Source organism: Pygocentrus nattereri, chromosome 1 (assembly GCF_015220715.1).
Source record: "Pygocentrus nattereri isolate fPygNat1 chromosome 1, fPygNat1.pri, whole genome shotgun sequence".
Classification (NCBI taxonomy): domain Eukaryota; kingdom Metazoa; phylum Chordata; class Actinopteri; order Characiformes; family Serrasalmidae; genus Pygocentrus; species Pygocentrus nattereri.
In genome coordinates this window covers 38,623,734-38,649,128 of record NC_051211.1, presented here as the reverse complement: position 1 = coordinate 38,649,128, position 25,395 = coordinate 38,623,734, and the positions used below count along the sequence as shown (strand labels likewise).

At 40.0% G+C, this 25,395-nt stretch overlaps 1 long non-coding RNA gene across 1 annotated transcript; it reads left to right on the top strand.

Annotated features, from left to right (window-relative positions):
- Positions 1-1,159: 1,159 nt before the first annotated feature.
- Positions 1,160-21,180, top strand: LOC119261936. Its single transcript, XR_005129299.1, has 3 exons — positions 1,160-1,267; positions 19,294-19,465; positions 19,653-21,180. It is a non-coding gene; the product is annotated as an uncharacterized LOC119261936 (long non-coding RNA).
- Positions 21,181-25,395: the final 4,215 nt, after the last annotated feature.

Sequence of the window (25,395 nt, the reverse complement as noted above, 5' to 3'; positions counted from 1 at the left end):
CAAATTCTGCAGAATGACTGTTGGTGACCTAAAGATAGTGAGCTTTTACTAAAGGATCTAACTAATTCCGAAGCTGACTAGTGACAAGCTGCATTTTATTAAGCACACAGTGGGTTTGATCTGTGTGTTTTGATTCGGAGACGTGTGTTTTTAACCAGCTATCAGAGCTCCACAAACAATGTCATCACAGTTTACATAGTTAACTACCGTTACCTTTCTCCTTGAAAAAACGCCGTATATCCATTTTCTTTCACCGTCAGCGACCTGCAACCTGCTGCCAAAAATGGCTAGAGCACATGTGCGCTCCCCCACGGGGGTGGGGGTGGGCTCTCCTCCGCGCCCGCAAAACCAGCAAGCTGATTGGCTGTTTCTCCTGAAAGGCGGAACTTTATCCTTGAAGCGGCACTATGATTGGCGTTAAGAGATTTCCTATTCTCACAGCAGCATTGGCCTCCTCATTAATAGTACAGTTGAGCGAAAAGGTTCGGGGCTACTGGATAATCATTCGGGGCTGAAGCCCCGGAAGCCCACCCCAGGCGACGCCCCTGATCACAGCTAATTTTACTAAACCAAACCTGTTTAAAATGCAATTAATAAAACATTCAAATGTATTGGATTCAGCTCGGTTTGATTTCTAACTGAACAGTCTTTTTTATTATGTAGAGGTTCCTATTAGTTATTTAGATAATATGAATTAACCCCAGTCGCACTTTGTCCAGTGTACATACACTGATAGCAAAGAATTAGCAAACACAGAAGTAGATATGGCTGTGCGTGTGCCTATGGGATTGAAAGGCTTTGTAATAATGTAACAGGAACATGGTGGTTAAATAGTGACATGCTGATTAACTGAAATAAAGAACAAAGACAACAGGTGCTAGACAGAGAAGACTGACCTACATCTTCCTTCAGAAGATGCAGCCACACCATGTTTACATTGTCTTATCATAAAAACATAAGAGCGCATATTTATTAGTGATGCACACATTTATATGCAAAAGTTTGGGTACCCCGTCCATATAAAGAGCAGTTACTTCATATTTGATTACATTAGGCATTAAGACTGGTTGGGCAGGTCAATGAATGTCATTATGAATTGTCAGCTGATGACAGTTTTACAGTGCAATAAAGTCTCTTCAAACCTTGTGTTAACTGTCAACAGCTGTGGTCTCTAGAAGAGGATCGCAACCACTGGAGGATCACAATTTCCACTGTCTGAAATGTCAGTAAGAAATGGCAGCAGTTAAAAGGAACTGTTGAAGTTAAGGTAAGATTTGGATGATCAAAGGAACTCTCGGATAGAACTGCTTATATTCTTGTCAGTAAGGCACAGCAAAACTCTCGTATGATGAAAAAGGACCTGAAGGAAGGTTTAGCTGGCACTGGAGTGGAGGTGTTCCATTGTACTGTGCAACATTAAAGTCAACATCATTAAAGTAGGCAAAAAAACATCTACATCTACCAGAGGCCTTTTGGAAACAAGTGCCATGGATTTGGCCACAATCACCAAAGGTAGGTTTGGGAAAAAAAAGGAGCAGTATTTGATGAAAAGAACACCTTGACAACTGTTCTATCATGCTATGCCGACTGATCTATTAGGTCGACCGATTTATTATGCCTTGGGGTTGTGTGGCAATCAGTGATGAATGAAACGTCTCATGGTTAAATGGTAGAATGGAATTCACTTAGTCCAACAAGAACTTCTTCAAGAAACAGAGGTTCTTGAAGTTCAAGAAGCTGAAATTATTGGAATGGCTCTCACAGTCCTCTGACTTCAGTGGGAATGTAAGGGGTAGATCTTTAAGATCTTTAATTATCTATCTATCCATCTATCCATCTATCTATCTATCTATCTATCTATCTATCTATCTATCTATCTATCATGCACAGTATTAACTTTTCACTAAACAAAATATCATGAGGGACCTTGGAGGGTTAATGTTTTTTTTTTTTCATTAATGTTTGCTTAGCTGGTGTGCTGTTTGCATTTAACCAGTATCCAGTAACGTTTCTAGCAAAGCTATGTAGACAATGTTTCTGAGATTAGATGTTTCTGAGATTACTCAAAGGTCTCCCCATGCCATAGCAGCAACCTAAAGGTTGGCTCATATTTCCAGTAAGGGAACATTTTGACAAGTTATAAAATTGGCCTACTGAGTTGGAGGGGATACCACGTCTTATTTTGGGTCTGGAGTCTCTGACTAGGCAGACACTCTTCTCTCAGAGTTCTCATGTGTCACAGTGTTTAGTTTCTCAGTGAAAGTTTTGTTTTTTTTGTTTGACTTGTTGCCTCATGGGTACCAACAGCATGTCACTTTAAATAAGAACCCTGGAGGGCTTCTTACAGCAAGATTGAACTTGTAGTTTGCACTTCTGTCTGCCAATACACCAGAACAGACATAAAGCTCTGAAATGTTATGAGTGGAACAGCACATCACGAATATCACATCTAAATTCATATTTAAAGCAGGGTAAAACAAGACCCAGTGAGGCAGGTCATGAAGAAGATCTTTAGCTGCTGACTTGGCTGGAATCACGCTAAGCCTTTTAAATGCAGTGGCCTAATTAACATTAGGGTATGTGTCGATGTTGTTCTCCTGAAGTGTGCTGAGTTACAAGGCTAATTAATTCTATAATTAAACAGATGTCTCAGGTTGGCTGTTGTTGGCTGAGGGTGTCTGTTTAGCTAATATTTTTTTAAATATGTTTAACAGCATTTTGGCAATTTATTCCAGGTTATGTTTTCCTACCCTAAGTTTGTGTGTACTGAATTTAGAGATATTTATGCATTTGGATGTGCGACTAGAACATGCTGGTGCTAATATTATGACTGTTCCAGGCTATGTCAAATAGGTTTGTAGGTCCAAATATGTGTATGCTTATATGTAGTCATAAGTATTTTATACATTATCATTTTCTGATTTCTCTTTATCTCCAAAATTATAACTTTACAGGAGAAGGAAAAAATCTACCTTACTTTTAATGTAAGTCAGTGGAACCAGAATGTTGTGAGCCATTTCTTTTGGTCCATTCATCATGAAATTTACAGACAATGTAAAGGGCAACCAGTATTTTCAAATTATGCCAAAAACTGAAAAATTACAAAAATGAAGATGCCTGGTTTCGTTTCAACAGTAGCAATATGTAAATGACTTCCATTTCTATTTGCCTCATTCAACAAGCAGTCTGAGCTGACACTCTATATAAACTCAGTGTGAATGAGCAAAGCTAAATAGGTGGATGTATGCAAATATGTCAGTTTTTGTGACATCACAGAAACAGCTCTTTCAAAATTGGCTGTTTTTACTGCTTAGTTTTGATGTATGGACTGGGTATTGAACTGTATGAACTGTGTTTACATACTACATATAAGTCTTCTATTAAAAAAAAATAGTTTTCTTTGCATTTTAATTGCATTAAGCTTCAAAAATATGTGCTTGCATTTACATACAGTGAGTCCAAGAAGTATTTGATCCCTTGCTGATTTTCTTTATTTGCCCACTAATAAAGACACTATCCTTCTGCACTTTTAATGGTAGATATATTCTAACATGGAGAGACAGAATATCAAGACAAAAATCCAGAATATAATTTTAAAGAATATATTTTAATTAATTTGTATTTCAATGAGGAAAATAAGTATTTGATCCCTCTTGCCAAACACACTCAATACTTAGTGGCAAAGCCTTTGTTTGCAAGCACAGCGGTGAGACGTTTGTTGTAGTTAACCACAAGTTTAGCACACACACCAGGGGGAATTTTGGCCCACTCTTCTTTGCAGATCCTCTCTAAATCACGAAGGTTGGTGGGCTGTCGCTTGGCAACTCTGACCTTCAGCTCCCTCCATAGATTTTCGATCGGATTGAGGTCTGGCGACTGGCTGGGCCACTCCATGACCTTAATGTGATTTTTCTTGAGCCAATCCTTTGTTGCCTTTGCTGTATGTTTAGGGTCGTTATCATGTTGGAAGACCCAACCACGGCCCATTTTCAGATCCCTGGCAGAGGGGAGGAGGTTGTCCCTCAGGATTGTGCGGTACATGGCTCCATCCATCTTCCCAGTGATGCGGTGAAGTAGCCCTGTACCCTTGGCAGAGAAACACCCCCAAAACATTATGCTTCCACCTCCATGCTTGACGGTGGGCACAGTGTTCTTGGGGTCATAGGCAGCATTTTTCTTCCTCCACACATGGCGGGTGGAGTTGAGGCCAAAAAGTTCAATTTTGGTCTCGTCTGACCACAAAACCTTCTCCCAATAACTTGGTTCATCTTTCAAATGATCATTGGCATACTTGAGGCGCGCCTCCACATGTGCTCCCTTCAGCAGGGGTACCTTTCGGGCACTGCAGGATGTGAATCCATTGTTGCGCAAAGTGTTGCCAATTGTTTCCTTGCAAACTGTGGTCCCAGCTGCCTTCAGGTCATTTGCTAACTCCTGCCGAGTGGTTGCAGGACGATTTCTGACCGTTCTCAGCATCATTGCCACCCCACGAGGCGAAATCTTCTTTGGAGTACCAGGCCGAGGTCTGTTGATTGTCATGTTATACTCTTTAAACTTTCTGATAATTGCACCAATAGTTGTTACTTTCACATCCAACACCTTACTAATCTTTTTGTAGCCCATTCCAGCTTTGTGAAGGTCAACAATTCTGACTCTGAGGTCCTGTGACAGCTCTTTGGTTTTACCCATGTTGGAGACTTGAAATCTGTGTGATCTGTCTGATTCTGTGGACAGGTGTTTTTCACACAAGTGATTAGTGAGAACAGGTGGCTTCAGGTCAGGTAACAAGTTGATTGGGAGTGTCTAACTGGTCTGTAAAAGCCAGAACTGCTAATGAATACTAAGGGATCAAATACTTATTTCACTCCATGAAATACAAATCAATTAATATATATTCCTTAGATTTATTTTCTGGATTTTCTTTTTAATATTCTGTCTCTCCATGTAAGAATACATCTACCATTAAAAGTATAGAATGATCATGTCTTTATTAGTGGGCCAACGAAGAAAATCAGCAAGGGATCAAATACTTCTTGGACTCACTGTATATCTGCCTATTCAACATGCAGCAGGTTAGTTCCACCTATTCACACTGAAGTTATAAGGAGTGTTTCAGCCCATAGTGCTTTTTAAATGAGCTACAATACATTGCTGCTGATCAGGATAAGTTTACCTTAGAAAGACAGTAACAAAAACAGCCTGCTATTCTAAAACATAGGAAAAGGTTGGAAAATGGATATGGAAAAATAAACTATGACTGTTTTTGGTACATAAACCTACACAAACCATACAAGCGGACATCAAGAGAAAAATAAAATAGAAGAACACACATCTCACACATCTTCATGCAACTAATTTTATGCTGGTCTCTGTTTATCAGAACAAAGTACAGTCATGCTCCTCTGATAAGAACTATCTTTACAAGATAAGTTTGTTTATTTCAAATGACAATATCAGCACTGATCTTATCATGATGAATAAAATAAGCCATATAAAGATATAAAGTACTGAATGTTATCTTGGAGTGTTAACTGCATTCAATATCTATGGTGCACATGTAACCCCTCCTCGGATTTAGATTCCTGAGATAGATTGTGCCAGCTGTAAGCATCCATCCACCCATTCATCTATCCAGCCATCGTTATCCGCTTGTCCGGGTCTGGGTCGCAGGCGCAGCAGCCTAAGCAAAGAGGCCCAGGCCTCCCTCTCCCCCGCCACCTCCTCCAGCTTTTCCGGGGGATACCGAGGCATCCTTACCAGATGCCCGAACCACCTCAACTGGCTTCTCTCAACGTGGAGGAGCAACGGCTCTACTCTGAGCCTCTCCTTAATCGCCAAGCTTCTCACCCTATCTCTAAGGGAGAGCCCGGCGACCCTGTGGAGAAAGCTCATTTCGGCTGCTTGTATCCGTGATTTCATTCTTTCGGGTCACTACTATCAGCTGTAAGCAATGGAGCTTATACAATGCAATTGACTATCTTCTCATTATGAGAGAAGGTTGACAAGTTTTTACTGGTAATGACACACTAACCAAAGTGATATCTCTCTTTAAATGTGTTACAGTCAAGCACTTAGCCTTTTCCCCAGAGTACCTTGAGGCGCTTGATAGTGCTACATGGCTGTGCACATTTGCCTTTGCTTTTTCTATTAGAGGCGCTACAGATGGCATGTGCACAGATAGACTCCACGATCTGCCCTTAGGCCTCAGAAGTGCCACCTTGGTGTGGAGTAATTGTATTTTAATATGCTGTTGTTCAAGATCTGAGGAACAGCTTGGGTCAGTTTGGGCATATCTGTGCACAGACATTTTGGGGGGAGGGGATCAAGGGAAACATGAACGTATACATTCATAATACATGAATGTATTAAACTGAATTTTATTCACAGTATGTTGTACAGTCAAGAGAGCATTAAGAGTTTTTCCAAAGGCAGCTAAAAGCACTGATTTTACTGTCTATGTTTGGATGTGTACCCCAGTCGCCAACATGCAAAGCCATAGCATTACTCAGTATACTATCATGACATGTTATTTAGTTATAACATATTATATTATTAACATAATATATTTAATGGCTCTGCTGAGTTTTAACAGTAATGAAAACTTTTATTGTTATTAAGACCTCTTACTGCAGACATTATGCTGCATTGTCGTTTAAAATAACCACATTATGGAATGTGGAATTTCAGTATGACATATTGGTGGCATGTGATAGGTTGGAGTTACTGAGGAGAACTACAGGTTGTCAGTGCTGCACCCAAGAACAATGAATCTTGTAGAACCCAAGCCAACAAGCTCTATTCCCGGTGTGAAGCTGAGCCTCACTGAAACAGATCTTGAAGAATGGTGGAGGCAATTTAAAATAGTTATTGTACACAACAACCAAGAGGGTACTTGTATATAAATCTACTAGTCGGCGCTGTGGGCAGCAGTCAGCTAGTCGAGGGCAGTGCCTATATTTAGTAATGAAACACAGCGACAGAAAAAAATAGCAGTGAACAGTAAAGAGGAGACTCCAGTTTCTGCAAACACAAAGCCTAAAGTGGAAATACTATACAGATTGAAGCAATAATATCCCTTGCTGAAATATAGTCTTACAAGAAATCCATGTAGGTTTTGAGAACCACCTACTTTCATTGGAAAGGCCCATGTGTCAAGCAAAATTACCAATAATAGACTAGTTAATATATATGCAATGAAAACAAACCCACATGGCATACTGGCCACTGAGGATATCTTGTTTACTTGCTACTCATGGAAAATATTTTCTCATTCAAACTACATAGCATTCTTCAATAGCATTTAAAAAGGGGGTAGCACGTTTCAGTCCACTGATATTACATTTACAATTGTTGCAATTGCAAATATTACAATTGCTTGTTACTAGCACTTTGGCTTGCTAACTAATCATTATTTTTCAGATTGATGAAACCAGAATGCTCTCAGTTTATATCAATACCTACTGTAGTAAGAACTAGTCAACTACTTTATAACTACCTCTGAACTTGTTGACTAGAAAAAAATAGTCATGCCACCCCTATAAACAGTGAATTGATTATGACTTAAGTTACCCCCATAAATAAAAAAAACAAAGCAAAAAAACACCAGACAAATAAAAACAGTCCTGGCTTTTATAAAACCATATGCCACATTAATTACAGGAGTAAATGAGTTATGTCACGAACAGTACTTTTCTGTTAATTGCTGAACACACAGTGGAATGGAAAATAGAAAATTAGAAGTCAAGTAAGAAAACAAATTTATGCTTGGACCCCTACAATTACTTATTGAATTACACAGCATTCAGTCACAATTTCCATCGGTTCTCTGGCAAAATGTTGCACTAAAGTACATTTATCTCAGGCAGACAGTTCAGTGTGAAGTCTGCCTCGCTTCCTAGAAGTGTCAATACTCTTCTGACTAGAAGTGGATGAGACATGTTTTGACTACAGCTTCAAGGACCAGGCACTGAGGGCAGCATAACAGGGTTATATGCCAGCAAGTACCTCAGCCACTACGAATTTTAATCAAAAATCCTTTCCAACAATATAATAAGAGACAGTGGGGGGGCTACTCTACTGAAGCCCTGAATGACCATGTACACGTTTTTTTCTGTAACAACTAGTTGTTTTCATTTATTTTCTTAAGATCTTGTGATATTTAGGTCATTATCACAGTAAAAACATATGTTGCTTTCTCGAGATCTCTAGTTATTTATATGATTATCATGACATAGTGGAATGAAATTTGTTTTATGTTGTTATAATACCTTATATATCTTGAGAGCTTGAGAAAAGAACATTTGTTGTGTTGTGAGAATCATACAATTAATCAAGATCTCAAGAAAACAAATCAAAATATCTCTGAAACTGAGGAAAAAAAACATGCAAATCCTTGGCACTTTGAGAAATAAAGATTCTGTGCAGGTACATTTGTAGTTCATCAAGGTAGAAACAATATAAATGTGCCATCAAAGGTACAACAGTAGTTTTAGGTTCAATTGTGTACATTAAAGCTTTTGTACCTTTTCATAACCTAATGTTTTAATAAAGAACAATAAAATAAAGAGCCTGGAGACAAGATGGGGTGTGTGGAGTCAATACAGCTTAGAAAACATAATTTCAATGGATTATGGTACAATTATATTCTTTGACTTAAGGTACTGAGAAATACCCTTGAGGGTCCCACCTCAGTGACCAGAGGGGTACTGCCCCAGTCACAGTTTAGTGCCTTTATTTCTGAGAGTGTAGGGCGTCTGCAAAGGCACAGTATGTATGAGAACATCACTATGCTGGACATCACTATGCAGGCAAATAAACAGCAATGACAATTATAAAACACACACATTTTCATATCTCAATGGCTTAAGTTTTATAGACCCTTGTACTGAGAATTTATCTAAGGCAAAGTAAATATTGATTAAATGACTTTTATATGGCTCACACTGAGGCTGCCAGACGCCAGAACACAAACATCTGATAGTCACACTCTTTCTGTTCTAATGCCAATCTGTCTGAAACTCCATTGTGAGGGCAGTCAATGAGTCCGAGACACTTTTTGCCCTTTTCACTTTCATATCCTCCTCTCTGCTTCAGTAGCACGACAACACTTCAAGCTAATGTTCTCTATTTGGGGGTTTATTCTATCATAATTGGCCAAATTGATGCCATTACCATTTGAAGAGGCTGCATAAAGGAATTAGTTTTTAGATAAAGGCTGGCAGGTCAGTCTTCCCCATGTTCCGGAGGAGAAAAAATGGCAGCAGCAGCTGGGTTACCAAGGTTACAGCCAGCACTTCATATGGTAGGTAAGCAAAGCCCAGAGGGAAAAAACTGAATTAATTTCACTTTGGACCTCCATTCCAGCACAGACAGAGGTGGCATGATAGGGCCAGCCCCGTCGGGCCTGATTGGATGCCATTCGCTTGATAAGCTTGACAGGAGAGCGCAGAGGGAAAATTGCATCCTCCTGATGGTCTGATCCTCGCAGTGATCAAATGCGACAGAGCAACTTTGACCCCGGAACATCAGGCTTTATTACGTGCAATAGTTTCTCATTGGGATGTTCACTAGTGCTGGGAAAAGGTGCATCTGAAGCCAGTGCCATGACAGTCGATACACTGGAAAAACAAATGGGTCTGTCTAATGGAGCTTTTGCATGGACACGTCAGCCTGTGTCTTCTCATCATCATTTGGGAATGTGAAGTTCAGTGCCATTTTCTAGTTTTAACTGAATAGAAAAGAAGCAGTAATTGGAAAATAGGGAAAGTTCATTTTATGTTAGTGTCAGATCCTCTTCGACTAAAGGTTTGCTAATGTATAATAGCAATGTTTTGTTCTGGTTAGCTCCAGCCACCAATGCATACCTTTGTAGCAAATACTGCAAGGCTGGAAACATTGCAAGGAACATTACAAAATTCTGTTTAATCTATTCATTTTATTCAGAGTCATATGCAAACGTTAGGGGGCCCCTGGTGAAATTACATAGTTTATTAATTTTCAAAGTCAAAATAAGTACAAGTTCCCTATACAGAACACACATTTTATTGCACAGGTACTGCTTATTGGCTGAATGTAACAAATGGGGGGTGGGACATTAAATGTGACATGCAGAAATTATGGCACATTTTAACATTTTAAATTTTATGTTTTAGAAAATGTCATATTTAAGTTTGTTCTCGGTTGAGCAAAAGTTTACTTCTTTTAAGGGGTTAATGGCACCTACTATTAATATTACAGTGGAATACTGTATGTCAGAATGGCTAGTTGAACAAGTGAAGCTGTTGAGTTACAATACAAGGCAGCATTTCTAAGATAATTTTACAGATTTTTACCATCATTGATAAAAAAATGATTTATGATTTTTTATTTGCTCTGCACATTTAGTCAACATTATGTTATAACCTAAACATTTGCATATGACTACATATTATTACATTATTACAAAGATTACGTTGCTGTAGGTAATCAAAACTAAATGAGTTGGAAACCACAGCAAATTTGCCACCATGCAAATGTTGATGATTCCATGCATGACTACATGAAAAACTACACTTAATGTATTCTAAAAGTGACCTTTCACACACATACAAAATCAACATAATTTGAAATGAACAATGTAGTAAACAAACTCTAAATACTGGATGGTCATTTTAGCATAATTTCATCCTCAATGTTATACAACATGCTCAGTCACTTTAGATTCATCTATAGCTTTGTTCATCATTCTAGAAACATCTCACATTTCAGCATTTTTTTACAGCTTCACACTGATTGCTGATTAAAACGTGTGATATTACATATTAGAATATGTATATTTTATATAGTACTGTGCGAAAGTCTTAGGCACCCAGGACACATTTTCAAAATCTATTTATTTGTGTAGTTTTTGTTTATTTGCTGAGAAAAAGTGTTATTTGAATAAACAAAATTGATAGAATATTAATTGACAGTGATTTGTATATATATATATATATATATATATATATATATATATATATATATAAAGAATAGTGATTTTCTGGATGTTAGTCTGTTTGTTTAACCACTTTCAAACCTCTCCTTGAGGAAGTCCAGTATTATATGTAGTTAAAGAGCAACTCCTGGTTTGACCAATCAGTGCTTCAGTAAATTGTGCTCATGATGTAATTGATGATATTAACAAGTCTCTGTGGCGGCTGTGAAGGTGTCAAGGAAAAATATGGACCCAAAAAATTCTTGTTACTTTTTATTGTTTTTATGTTTATTTGAATTATGAATATGACTTCATTCTAATGTATATTGTGATAAACTGACTGCTGGGGTAAATTGTTTTAAAAATTTGCTTAGATGCCTAAAACATTCGCACAGTACTGTATATGCATGTTTAACCTAATTTGTTCTAGATTATTGAAAATATTGGTTCTAATCTTTTGAACTATAGTGTAAATGTGCTGAAGCAAATAAAAAGACATAAAATGATGTCTCTACAAAAGTGTATATACCTATACAGTGTGAGGTCCGATATGTTCTATTTTTTTGTCTCAGCCTACTTCAGCAGCCAACAAATCAGCATTGCTCTGACGCACACATGTACACAGGCTTCCTTCGGAATGAGCATGCAGACCGTCACTGGCACGCTGTTTCACGCACGCTGTGTGCTTGATGATCTGAGTGCTAATGACTTCCCTTCTGCCTTTGCTGTCTGCATGCTACCTCCAGCAAAGGTGATACACAATTGTTACCAAACATCATATGGATTCATGTTTTTGTATAACCACCAAATCAATGTTTTCTCTGTCACTCATGTTGCACTTATTTTAGAGTTGTAGCCAAATCAATAGGAGTAATTATTAATTGCAGTATTGGATCAATAGAAAAAATAACATACCACCAACCCCATTACTATGATTGTCAGAGTGGCTTGTTTTGAAATGTACCATCAAACACAACTACATTTGTTATTATTGCAGCTGTGAATTATCATCATCAGTGTAATTGCAGTCTAAACTGATGTCGGGCCACCAATTGCAGCTATAACAGCTTCAACTCTTCTGGGAAGTCTTTCCACATTCCCAGAAGCTGGGCTGATTAGATCCAAACTGACACACCTGCGGCAGCGTTTTGTCACACCTTTGTAGAGGGGTGACTGGTACGGTACGTAGCCCAGGTGGGTATTCGAACAAAAAGAAAACAAAAGGAAAAGAAAAGGAAAAAGAAAAGAGGGCTAAAAGAATAAACGGCCCCAAAACTACTGAAAATACAAAAAGAGGTTTGAGCTACAAACTGCTCCAAGCTCTAGAAAAGGTGTTTGCTCCATCAAGAGCAGACAATAGAAACATAAAGTCTACCTTCCCTCCATACTTAGAGGAAGTGAATTTTGTTTTCTCATTCTTTTATTTCACCTTTCTACTTCAGCCTTTGTTTAAGCATGCTGCTTTCTGCATTTCTTTTGTTTGCCGTTTTTCCCACCTCTTCATTTCCCCTTCCTTGAGGTGTTTTACCCATTGTCACTTGTACTTCCCGGTGATCCAGTGGTAACTCCACGGGCTGCTGATCAGTACATCGGCAGTTCGAACCTGGCTCTGGGTCACCTCAACTGCAACGACCCCAACTCACGTTCCATTGCCCAAATAAATTAATTTAACACTCTTTCTCAATGGTTTTCATTTCTGCACTTGGGTCCGCCTCCCCGCCATCCCGTAATATCAGGAGTGTATTTATGGGAATTTTTGACCATTCTACCAGGAGCGCATTTGTGAGGTCAGACACTGGTGTTAGACAAGATGGCCTGGCTCGCAATCTCCACTCTAATTCATCCCAAAGGTGTTCTATCGGGTTGAGGACAGGACTCAGAGGTGCAGGCCAGTCAAGTTCTTCCACACCAAACTCGCTCATCCATGTCTACATGGACGTTGCTTTGTGCACTGGTGTGCAGTCATGTTGGAACAGGAAGGGGCCATGCCCAAACTGTTCCCACAAAGTTGGGAGCATGAAATTGTCCAAATCTCTTGGTTTGCTGAAGCATTAAGAGTTCCTTTTACTGGAACTAAGAGGCCAAGCCCAACTTCTGAAAAACAACCCCACACCATGATCCCCCTTCACCAAACTTTAAACTTAGCACAATGCAGTCAGACAAGTACCATTCTCCTGGCAACTGCCAAACCCAGACTCATCCATCGGATTGCCAGACAGAGAAGCATGATTGGTTGCTCCAGAAAACACGTCTCCACTGCTCTATAGTGCACCACTGTATTTGACACATTGCATTGCGCTTGGTGACGCAGCCGCTCGGCCAATCAAACCCAGTCCATGAAGGTCTCTACACTGATCTAGAGCTAATCTGAAGGCCACATGAAGTTTGGAGGTCTGTAGTGATTGACTCTGCAGAAAGTTGGCGATCTCTGCACACTATGTGCTTCAGCATTCGCTGACCCTGGTCTGTCATTTTACATGACCTACCACTTCGTTGCTGTGGTTCCCAATTGCTTCCACTTTGTTATAACACCACTGACAGTTGACTGTGGAATAAATTGTAGTGAGGAAATTTCATGACTGGACTTGTTGCACAGGTGGCATCCTATCACAGTACCACGCTGGAATTCATTGAGCTCCTGAGAGCGACCCATTCTTTCCCAAATGTTTGTAGAAGCAGTCTGCATGGCTAGGTGCTTGGTTTTATACACCTGTGGCCATGGAAGTGATTGCAACACCTGAATTCAATGATTTGGATGGGTGACTGAATATTTTGGCAATATAGTGTAGATGCACCTAGACAATTAGTTCTACAATTAGACTGTAGCCCACCTGTTTCTGTGTAAACCTTCTTAGCCCCCCTTTAGCCTGCTCTTCAACAGTTAGGACCATCCCTGAGACCTCCACAGAGCAGATATTATGGTGGATGTGGCATGTTAATGTGTGTTGCACTGGTATGAGTGGATCAGACAGTTCACTCCTACCTTGTTGGTCCACCTTCTAGATGTAAAGTCAGAGATAATAGCTCATCTATTTGGGTGATAGCTCATCCAAAAGCAGCACAGTTTGCATTGGTCATTCCTCTAGTCCTTCATCAGTGGTCACAGGATGCTGCCCACAGGATGTTATTGGCTGGATATTTTTGGTTGGTGGACTATTCTCAGTCCAGTACTGATACTGAGGTGTTTAAAAACTCCAACAGGACTGCTGTGTCTGATCCACTCAAACCAGCACAACACACACTAACACACCACCACCACATCAATGTCGCTTCAGTGTTGAGAATGATCCACCACCTAAATAATACCTGCTCTGTTTTGGTCCTGTGGTGGTCCTGACCATTGAAGAACAGACTGTAAGGGGGCTAAGAAAGTATGCAGAGACACAGATGGACTACAGTCTGTAATTGTAGAACTACAAGCTGCACCTCTATGAGTGGAGCTGATGAAATGGAAAGGTATATTTAATGAAGTGGCTGGTTGGTGTATTGCCTTGGCTATTGTTTAAAATATGTTTCTGTCAGGTGGTTAACTCAGCCTCAGAAAGTTTTTCGTGGCAACACAGCCTCTTTAATGACAGGTATAATTCATATATGTTGAGGGGCTAAATAGAGTAGAGGTTAAAGGTGCAGTATATAATTTCACCCCAATACACTTTTTGTCAAATTCATTGAACATCTCACAGTCCCCTGGCTGTCTGTTCTGTGTGTGCACTGGAAAAAATCTGGTGTTCATACACAGCCCTGGCACTGAAAATAAGAAGCAAACAAAGTGGTTTGGAACGAGTTACACAACACTATTCCAGTCAAACGGGCGAAGGGGAGGGGCTACATGCTGAACTCCACTCATCGTCAAGAAGTAGAGATGGCCAAGAAACAGCCAAAGAGGAAAAGATCTGCAGCACAAAGCTTGAGAAAGAAGTTCTTAGATCAGGCAAGGGTGTTTTAATGGTGGAGGGACCTTCGAAGGTTCCTGTTCCTATTCACATTTTTGGGTTCCACTCTTAAATTTTGCAGCAGTTTCTTTCTGTCACAAGAATGTGACTGCTGCAGTATTCATGGAGTAACGTGGAATGTGAAAATTCTAACTAGAAGGGGAGCTGCTGGAATGGAACGGCTGCCATTTAAGGTGGAGTGGCTTGAAAAGGGATGAGGAGGTTGCACTGTTTCAGCTTGACAGGTGGGCAAAATGAACATATTTTTGCTTTTTCACAGAACCAGTGGGTCAGTATTTAAGATGGGATGTGAAAATTTGAATTAGAATCTGAGGTGCTGGAATTTAACGGCTGCCATTTAAGGGGGAATGGGAAAATTCAGCTTAATTAAGAGTTGAATGGCATGAAAAGGGATGATGAGGCTGCCCTGTTTTTGCTTGACAGGTAGGCAAAATTAACTTATTTTTGCTGTTTCACAGAACCAGTGGGTCAGTATTTTTTGTCTCATTTGCTAATGTTTGTGATAGCGACTGGTTAGCTTTGCAGCAGTAATTGTAGTGACAGTTCGCTAACCTAGCTGACATTAGTTACATTACTTGCTGTGTTGCTGATGCTCTAATGTTGTCATATTTCTCTGCACAGTGTTTACAAAGGGTTTTATGGCCACAAAGATCTAAAAATCGTTTGCTGTCCAAGTGTAATTCACCTTGGCAACGCACGTGGGGGACAGAGCTTCTAAAGAAGCATTGAAGGACGGGGTGCATTTGTTTTGCTGCTTAATTCAAATATCAACAGTTGTTCTCCAGAATTGTTTACTGTACCTTTATCACCACAGCTTTCTTAGCTGGAGGTTTTGCTGGGGTAGAAATGCCAACATTTTAGGCTTTGGGAAAGGCTATGTTTAACAGGGGGAGAGCCCTCAGATGCTACAGGTACCCTTATGGTTAATGAGTATTGTTTACTCTCTGCTGTTGTTTACTCTCCATTTCTGTAAGGCACAGTTAGCTCAGCCTGACCCAGGGAATAAAACTAATTGGGAAAATGTACACAATTTTCCACTTATAGCTGTTGTCAGAAAAAAAACCTTGCATCTCCAAAATGATAACTTTACAGGAGAACAAAAAAACTTACTTTACTTTTCATGTTAGTCAGTGGAACCAGACTTTTTTTCAAGTCATTTCTTTTGGTCCACTCTATATAAATCTTACACACCCTGTAAAGGACAACAGGCTTTTTCAAGATACAGTTGATTAGGCAAGACATCTTTGGTGTCCAGTTTTTTCCACAAACTAGCCACCAATAAAATGTCTTTAAGAGAACATCTCATTCCATAATGTCATAATGTGCTTATTATAAACAAGTAAATATAATGTGAGCAGTAAGGTCTGCGCATTCTTAAAATCAAGTTTATTTAAATCCAAAGCAGAAGGTGAAGGCAACATGGACCTCCTAAAGACATTTTATACATCACATATGTAGAACAGAGGTTGCACCACAGCCTTGTATGCTGGAGGCTGGGAAACGATGCCTCACTTTGACAGACACGCTAATATTTTGCCTGCTCTTGGAAAGACATTGACACATGATTAGGGTCTCACTGGACAAGACCATCTGCCATATCATTGTCAATTTAGTTCATGTTTATGTTGCCTTTGTTTCCCCTTGAGCCCCTGTCCCTTGAAATGTCTGTGCTCAGACCTGCTTATGTTAGAGTTATTGCTCCTGTTTTGATATATTTTTCAAATGCATTACTAGAATTACTAGAAGGAATGTTTCAGTGGAAAATCCACTTATTCCAGATGTAATTGATCATCCAAGGTAGGTTTTGTGTCCTAATTTTGCTTCCTTGGTTAAGTGCTATGAGGCTGACACTGACATCCCCAAAACTTCTCTCAACCCGTTCAAACCAGTTATACTCAAGTATGTCCATTAAGACATTGTGAGCTATAAAAATGAACAAAACTCCTCCATGTTGCCAAACACTAAGCAGCCACTTTAGACAACAGGTGTTGTGCTGAATTCTGACTCCTCTTAGCAGATTCAACACAACAGCTGTTGTCTACAGTGGTTGCTTGCAGTGTTTGACCACACAGAGAAGTTTTGTTCATTTTTATAGCTCACAGTAATTCACACAGTGCATTACACTATCTGGAGGAGTCTGACTCTGGATGACTCCTAATAAAGACCTGGATGTAGTTTAAGAGACGTTTTGGGGTTTACAGAGAAGATTTACGTGACTACTGACTTACATTGTTTTGCAATGTTAACTTTGTAGCTTTAGCCCTAAACAAAGGAATTTTGGACACCAAACATGTTTCAGCGTAATGACTACATCTACATTTGCATTCTATTTAGATTGACTTTTGATTTTTATGGCTTGTTTCAATGTCAATGGCAAAACCAACAATGTGGCAAAAATACTGTATAAAGGAAGAGTAATATTGAACTACACACTGTATTAACTACCACTGTTGATAACGGTGACTTCTAATGCTTAATAGTCTAAATGTAAAAAGTTATAACACCACAATGTCATTCTCTCTGTTTTTTCCCAGATCTCGCAGATCAGTTGGTCATGGCTGAGTTGTGATCAATGGGCTATAATTACTCAGAGTTATGTAAAAGCAGTCACATGCTAAAAATATGAGTGGGCCTTTCAGGACACTGTTTGCTTTAGCGCTGACCAGCACTGAGCAGAGGTCACACTCCCCATCGGTCAGAGAACTGCGGGTGCTGTTACCTCACGTTCGCACAAAACCGTTCAGAGGAGCATTCCAGAGGATTCTTTCACTGCTGCACTGACTTGAAATGATGCCTTGATGCAGCCGTGTGTGGTTGTTGCTCACGAATGAACTCCTTTCGACTTGAATTTGCATTACGATCCCCTATGATTTTTCAGTGCTCTTGTAATATATTCACTAACATTCAAGAGTTTGGAATCACTTGTCATACCATATTTTTGTTATTTCATACACAATAATAATTCTTCAGCTGTACTATTCAGCTTTCTGTGTTATTTTAGAATCATCTACACTCTTAAAAAAGATGGTTCTTCAAGGCTTCTTTATAGAAATGGTTCTTTAAAGAACCCTAAACACTCCGACAACCATTTGCATGATTAAAGAGTTCTTTGCACCGAGTTCAACTGGAACAAGCCTGATATTGTAACAATAGACAAACCTTTTTTGGTGCTATATAGAGCCCTTTTCAAAAAGCTTCTCTATATAACCATCCACATTCTCCATCAGTCTGAAGAATCCTTTCACGATGCAGATTTCCTCCAAATTTAGTGGTGACAGCTTTCCGATGTAAGGTGATGTACCTGTAAAGACTTTAAAGCTAATATTATGCCTGTGGTTGAGAGCTGGCACATTCAACACAGGATGTTCCTGCAAACTTGTTGAGAGGTTGAACCGGACACTTCATTATCCCACGTATATGTGAGATCATTTCTTGGAACACGAAGCTGTTTCACTCATTACAGGAAGTAAGGCTTTGAACTGTGCTTAGCTGTAACAGTAGCCACATGCTCTGGCCATTTAGGATGTCAAGGAGCTGAGTCACAGAATCAAAGGTGTTTCTAGTAATGGCTAAGGGTACGACTTTAAGTTGGCCTTTAGACACTGCAACAGATGATATCTTGGCAAGTGAAAGCTTCTAGCATTGCATGTGTAGGAAATATATCCATGTCTCATTAAGAGATGATTGCAAGATTGTTATTTTTAGATTATTCGCACAGTCAAGTGTAAAGGTTAAGTACCTTATGTTTTGTTGATTTTATGTGCGAAAATAAGTTAGTACATCCTCTATAGAGACGAAACTTGCATATGGCATTTTCTGCAAATAACAGGGTCAATTTTTTATTTATTTGTTGTAGTTAACATAAAATAAAATATGACATAACTTTTCCACATACCATTTTACACTTACATTTTACAGTTATTTTTATCCAATGTGTTAAGTTAAGCAAATAAACAATAACTGTGCATTAAATTGTGCAGATGTGTGGTCTCTGCACAGGATGTGTAAAACTATTTTCACTTCAAGTTCAACAAAAATGGAATATGATGAGGAGTGCATAAAATTCCATACGACTGTATTTCTACACATTTTTACTAATTGTAAGTGCACTAATTAAGTAAAACAAATGGCCTAGTTTATAACAAAATAAGGTTTTTAGGACAACAACGATGGAGAACTGCAGAGCATCAGCTTAGAGACGAAAGCAGCTACTTAAATAGAGGCATTACATCTAATATCTCCCATTATGAGACTGTTGTAATAATATTACAAGGTTATTCAACCTATATCTGGACGTATTTCTTATATAATGTTATCTTAAAGGGTCACTCTGGCCAAAATGAAAAATGTAACCATTGCTACATCTGTTGTAAACATGCATACCTGCAGATTTCCTGATGTGAAAACTAGGAAAACCCCCACTTTTGATGATGCATCCTGAAGATGGGTGGAACCTTTGAAAACCTATAACTGCTTGTACAACTGGATGGGCTGTGAAATGCTTTGAAATGCTTCAAATTGGCATTACTATGGAGAGAATGGACAGACTAAATATGGCAAGGTAGGTAGATACTTTACTTAGGCTTCTTTTCTCTGACTAAAAGCATTCATCATAAAATTGTCCTCAAATTATGTAGAAAAATTATTATTTTTTGGACAGTAACAGTGTATTACTTGATTTAAACTTTCATTGCAAGTCAAATTGTCCTGACTGTCTGTGCCAAATCCCATCTGCCGTTGGATCATAGATTTCCTGGCAAACAGGAGAGAGCAGGTGCGGCTGGGAAAACACGTGTCAGACCCCCGGACCCTAAGTGCTGGAGTTCCATAAGGCTGTGTGCTCTCACCCTCTCTCTTCAGTCTACACAAATGACTGTCTCTAAGGAACCAGTTGTGGAGATCCTGAAGTTTGCAGATGACACCACTGAGGTGGGCCTTATAGCCAACAGTGATGAGTCGGCTTACAGAAAGGAAGTCGAGCAGCTGGTCTCCTGCTGCTGAACATGCAAAACAGTGGAGATGGTGGTGGACTTCAGACACAATTCCCCCTCCTTACCCCCTCAACATCAATGGCTCTGTGGTTTCCACTGTTGAGTCACTCAGGTTCCTGAACACCACCATATCCAGGGATCTGAAGGAGGAGAGGAACATGCTCTCCATAGCCAAGAGAGCACAGCAGAGAATGTCCTTCCAGAGACAGCTGAAGAAATTGAACCTGCCACAGACCCTGATGTTCCAGTCCTACACAGCGATCATCAAGTCCATCCACACTTCATACATAACCATCTGGTTTGTTTCCTCCACCTCACAAGAATGAGCCAAACTCCAGCACCTAATCAGGACAGTGGAGAGGACCATTGCATATAGTCCATCAAACACTTCCGGACATTTACAACAGCATGGTGATCAAGCACGCTGACAAAATAACAGCTGACCTCTATCATTCTGGACATCTCCTCGTCCAGTCAGTTCCCTCTGGTAGAAGATTCAGGACCATCAAAACCAGCACAAGCAGACATGCTTTCAGCTTTTCCCCCAGAGCTGTAGTTCTCATTAACCACAGTGGACACCTCATACTTTAAACCTAAACCAACAAACCTCTTTAGCATATTACAGCACAACTTAAAGCTTATTTGCACAGCTGTACACGTTAAATTCTTACAAATGTCCATATATGTTTTAAACTTTTTCTACTTAGATCTATATATGCATCGATATCCATACCTGCACATGTACATTTATTCACATATCTCTTAGCTCCTCTCCATGGTTCTTTATTATTTATTCCTTATTCTGGGTTATATTTATTGTGTTTGTATTTTAATTTTCTGTTAGTTCAATATTTCCTAAAAGTCTGTGTGCTTGTTCGGTCTGGTCACTATGTTAAATAATAATGAAATGATGAAACAGATGGTAATGACTGGCCCCTCCCAGTGTTCCATGTGCGTCTGTTTACCTGTCCATGTGCTTCTTTGTTTGGTTTCCTTCCAGTTCTGCCCCCTTGTTTCTTGTCTCCGCCCTTGATTGTTCCCACCTGTTTTCCTGTTATCCTGTTGTTAGCGCTCTTGTATTTAAGCCCTGTGTTTTCCCTAGTCTAGTGCTGGTCTTTGTTTGATATGTTTGGTATGGTAGTGTGTTTGAAATGTATGTACTGTTAGGTGTTTGGATTTCTGTGTTCCTTGTCATGTCTGTCCCTCCTGCTCTCCGTGTTGGCTCTCTGACCCTGGACTGTCTGGACCCTGATTATGGATTAGCCATCAATAAATCTTGCTTTTCTCCGCATATGTGTCCGCCTCCTTATCACTCCCACCTGTTACACAGATCAAGAATATGTTGTAGTGATCTCATAGCTTTAATAGAGCAAAAGTAGTTCAAGTTAGCAAAGGTAAGGTTGTTTAAACTTTAAAAAAAAGTACAAAAAGTACTTTTTTAAGGCTCCTTATGGAAACAAAAGTATTTCATCTATGCCATCAGTTTAAAGAACCCTTTAAGCATCTTCATTTTTAAGAGTGTGTCCATGACTGGGACTAAAAAATCTAGAAACACACACTTTTCATTATCAAAGAAAATCTATTTGATTGCAAATACCATTTCAGCACCATACACATTTTTGAAGGCAACAGAGTTTGCAGTAAAAGTGTATGTTTAGTTACATAATGTCAAGCAATGTCTTGTAGCTAATCCCCCATGAAGCTGTGCCATCAAAAATGAATTACCACTAAAGACAAATTGAAAGTGGTAATTGTTTTTAAAATGAAGCACCAGAGAGACTGAGAGACAGAGCAGTACACAGTACACTATCTCACTCTTTATCATTTCTGTCTTTCATTTCTTCTTTCTTTTTCTCCCTCACTCACTCTCTCTCTCTCTCTCTCTCTCTCTCTCTCTCTCTCTCTCTCATTTACTCCTCATTTCTCTTTCACAGCCTCAACTATAAGTTCTATGGTGTCTTTTAACTAATTTGAGTCCTCAGCCTGTGTACATAACAAAGCCTTGAACTGACGAGCAACGGCTCCGAGCAGCAAACAGACAGTTCTTCAAAAGCAGGCAGCCTGTACCTGCGACCTACTTCGGAGGATAATGGACACAGCCTGCATTATTATACCGGCTCCTGGCACACAGACCTACGGTGGGTGCACGGTGGAATAGAAATTGCAGGAACATATTATGATATGGAGAGGAGAGAGAGGCTTTTTCTATTAATGTAGTCTTCTCCTGAATGAACTCCGTGAATGTGGTGTCCTATAATAGGTCCTGCACTGGCTGCACTGTGTCATAATGAATTCAGCATCCAGCGTGTAATTATGCACATTTCTGCATGAGTACATAAATGCACGTGATTATCTGTTGAGTGAAAAAGGAAGTTTGGAGCAGTGTGTGTGTGTGTGTGTGTGTGTGTGTGTGTGCACATGGGGGGGGGGTTGTTTGGTACTCATAATGCATTGATATTTGTGGTACTGGTTTAATGGCACTGCTCAGCAAAGGAAAAAAAAACATTTATATAAGAATATATAGAAATTCTTAAGAGTGAAATGTAACTGAAATATGTTCCTATTCATATTTTATCATTTTAAGTTCACCTGAGTTATGTTCAGCCAAGACTACCCGTTTCACTGGGAATATACATGAGATGAAACACAGGCCAAATTCCCTCAGTCATCCATCACTATGAGAAAGACCAGAGAAAACAGCAATGATGTATGACAAAAAGTTGTTGAGCTCCACAAATCAGGAAACAGCTAAACAGTTGAAAATGACAATTTCCACTATCAGGGCAATAATTCTTCTTCTTTCGGCTGCTCCCTTTAGGGGTCGCCACAGCAGATCATCTGCCTCTTCTACTTTCACACCAATCATCTCCATGTCCACCTTCACTACATCCATAAACCTTCTCTGAGGTCTACCTCTTCTCCTTCTACCCGGCAGCTCCATCTCCAACATTCTTTGACCAATATATCCACTATTCCTCCTCAACACATTTCCAAACCATCTCAACCTGGCCTCTCTGGCTTTATTTCCAAACTGCTCCACCTTCACTGTCCCTCTGATCTGCTCATTTCTAATCCTGTCCATCCTTGTCACTCCCAACGAAAATCTCAGCATCTTTATCTCCGCCACCTCCAGCTCAGCCTCCTGTCTTTTAGACAGAGCCACAGTCTCCAAACCACACATCATAGCAGGACACACTACTGTCTTGTAAACCTTCCCTTTCACTCTTGCTGTTATCCTTCTGTCACACATCAGCCCTGAAATCCGTCTCCACCCACTCCAACCTGCCTGCACCCTCTTCCTCACCTCTTTTTTGTACTGTCCATTGCTCTGGATAGTTGACCCAAGATATTTAAAGTCATACACCTTTATGACCTCTACTCCTTGCATCTTCACCTTTCCACCTGCCTCCCTCTCATTCACACACATGCATTCCGTCTTATCTCTAATCTTATCTCTGACCTTCAATCCTCTCCTCTCCAGTGCAAACCTCCACCTCTCCAGATTCTCTTCCACCTGCTCTCTACTCTCACCACAGATTACAATGTCATCTGCAAACATCATGGTCCATGGAGCCTCCTGCCTGACCTCATCTGTCAACCTGTCCATCACCATTGCAAACAAGAAGGGGATCAAAGCTGATCCCTGATGTAACCCTACCTTCACCTTGAACCCATTTGTCACTCCAACTGCACAACTCAGCACTGTCTCACTATCCTCATACATGTCCTGCACCACCCTAACATACTTTTCAGTTACACCTGACCTCCTCATACAGTACCACAGTTCCTCTCTTGGCACCCTATCATATGCTTTCTCTAGATCCACAAAGACACAATGCAGCTCCTTCTGACCTTCTCTGTACTTCTCTACCAACACTCTCAACGCAAAAATTGCATCTGTGGTACTCTTTCTAGGCATGAAACCAAACTGCTGCTCACTGATCTGAACCTCTCGCCTTAGCCTTGCTTCAACAACTCTTTCCCATACCTTCATGGTGTGGCTCATCAACTTTATACCTCTGTAGTTACTGCAGCTCTGCACATCACCCTTGTTCTTAGCAATGGGGACCAGTACACTGCTTCTCCACTCATCATGTCATCCTCTCACTCTCCAGGATTTTGTTAAACAACCTGGTTAAAAAGTCCACTGCCTTCTCTCCTAAACATCTCCATACCTCCACAGGTATATCATCTGGACCAACTGCCTTTCCATTCTTCATCCTTTTTAAAGCTGCCCTCACTTCCACCTTACTAATTCTCTGCACTTCCTGATCCACTATCTCTCCCCCCGTTGTCCTCCTCTCTCTCTCGTTTTCCTCATTCATTAGTTCTTCAAAGTACTCCTTCCATCTACTCAACACACTCTGTTCACTCACTAGTACATTTCCCTCTCTGTCCTTTATCAGCCTAACCTATCAGGGCAATAATTAAAAAACTTAAAACAACCAGAGATGTCAAGGGAAGAGGACATATGTCTATACTGCCCCCTCACACAGTGAGGAGGATGCTTCAAATGGACAAAGAGTCTCCAAGGATCACAGATAAGTGATTACAGAAATTAGTTAGATCTTGGGGTCAGAATGTGTCCCAAACCACAATAAAGCACCTCCTATATAACCACAAGTTGTTTGGTAGGGTTGCCAGTAGGAGGCCTCTGCTGTCAAAGACTAACCAACTCAACTCCCTACAGTTAGTCACACATTACTGGAACTTTCAGTGAGACTGTATTTTATGGCCAAATGAGACTAAAATAGAGGTTTTTGGCAACAAACACCAGAGATGAGTTTGGCGTGGACACAAAGATGCCATGCAGAAAAGTACCTCATTGCCAAAGTGAAGTATGGTGGTAAATCTGTGATAGTGTGGGGCTTTTTTTCTTCCAAATGTCCTAGACAATTTATGCAGATACATGCTATCACTGAGCCCATCAAGTACCAGCAGAAGTAAAACCAACACCTGACTGCCTCAAGCAGAAAGCTTAAACTGGACCATAGTTTGGATCTTCCAGCAGGACAATGACACAAAGCCTCAATGCCTCAAAATCAACACAAAAAAGGTTCTCTGACCACAGAATGAAGGTTTTGCCATGGCCACACTGTCACCTCACCTAAAACCCTTAGGAAACCTGTGGGATGAGCTGAAGAGAAGAGTTTACAGTGCAGACCCCAGAATCTGAAGGATCTGGAGAGGTCCTGTATGGAGGAATGGATTCTAATGTGCTCCACTCACAGAAGTGCTTTTTTGTAGTTAGTGTTGCTAGATTGAACAAGCTATAGAAACATTCGGTCACGCTTTATTTGGATGGTCCCCTATAGACGCTCTACAAATACTTATATCATGAATAAACTTCCTGGTGATATTCAGTTGATTATCAACAACAGTATGGTTATGGTTAGGGTTAGGTGTAGGTTTTCCCTCGAGGTTAAGGTTAGGGTTATGAATAGATTTAATAAAATCTTTCATACTGATCTTAAGGTTTAATTACATTTAATAGATATTA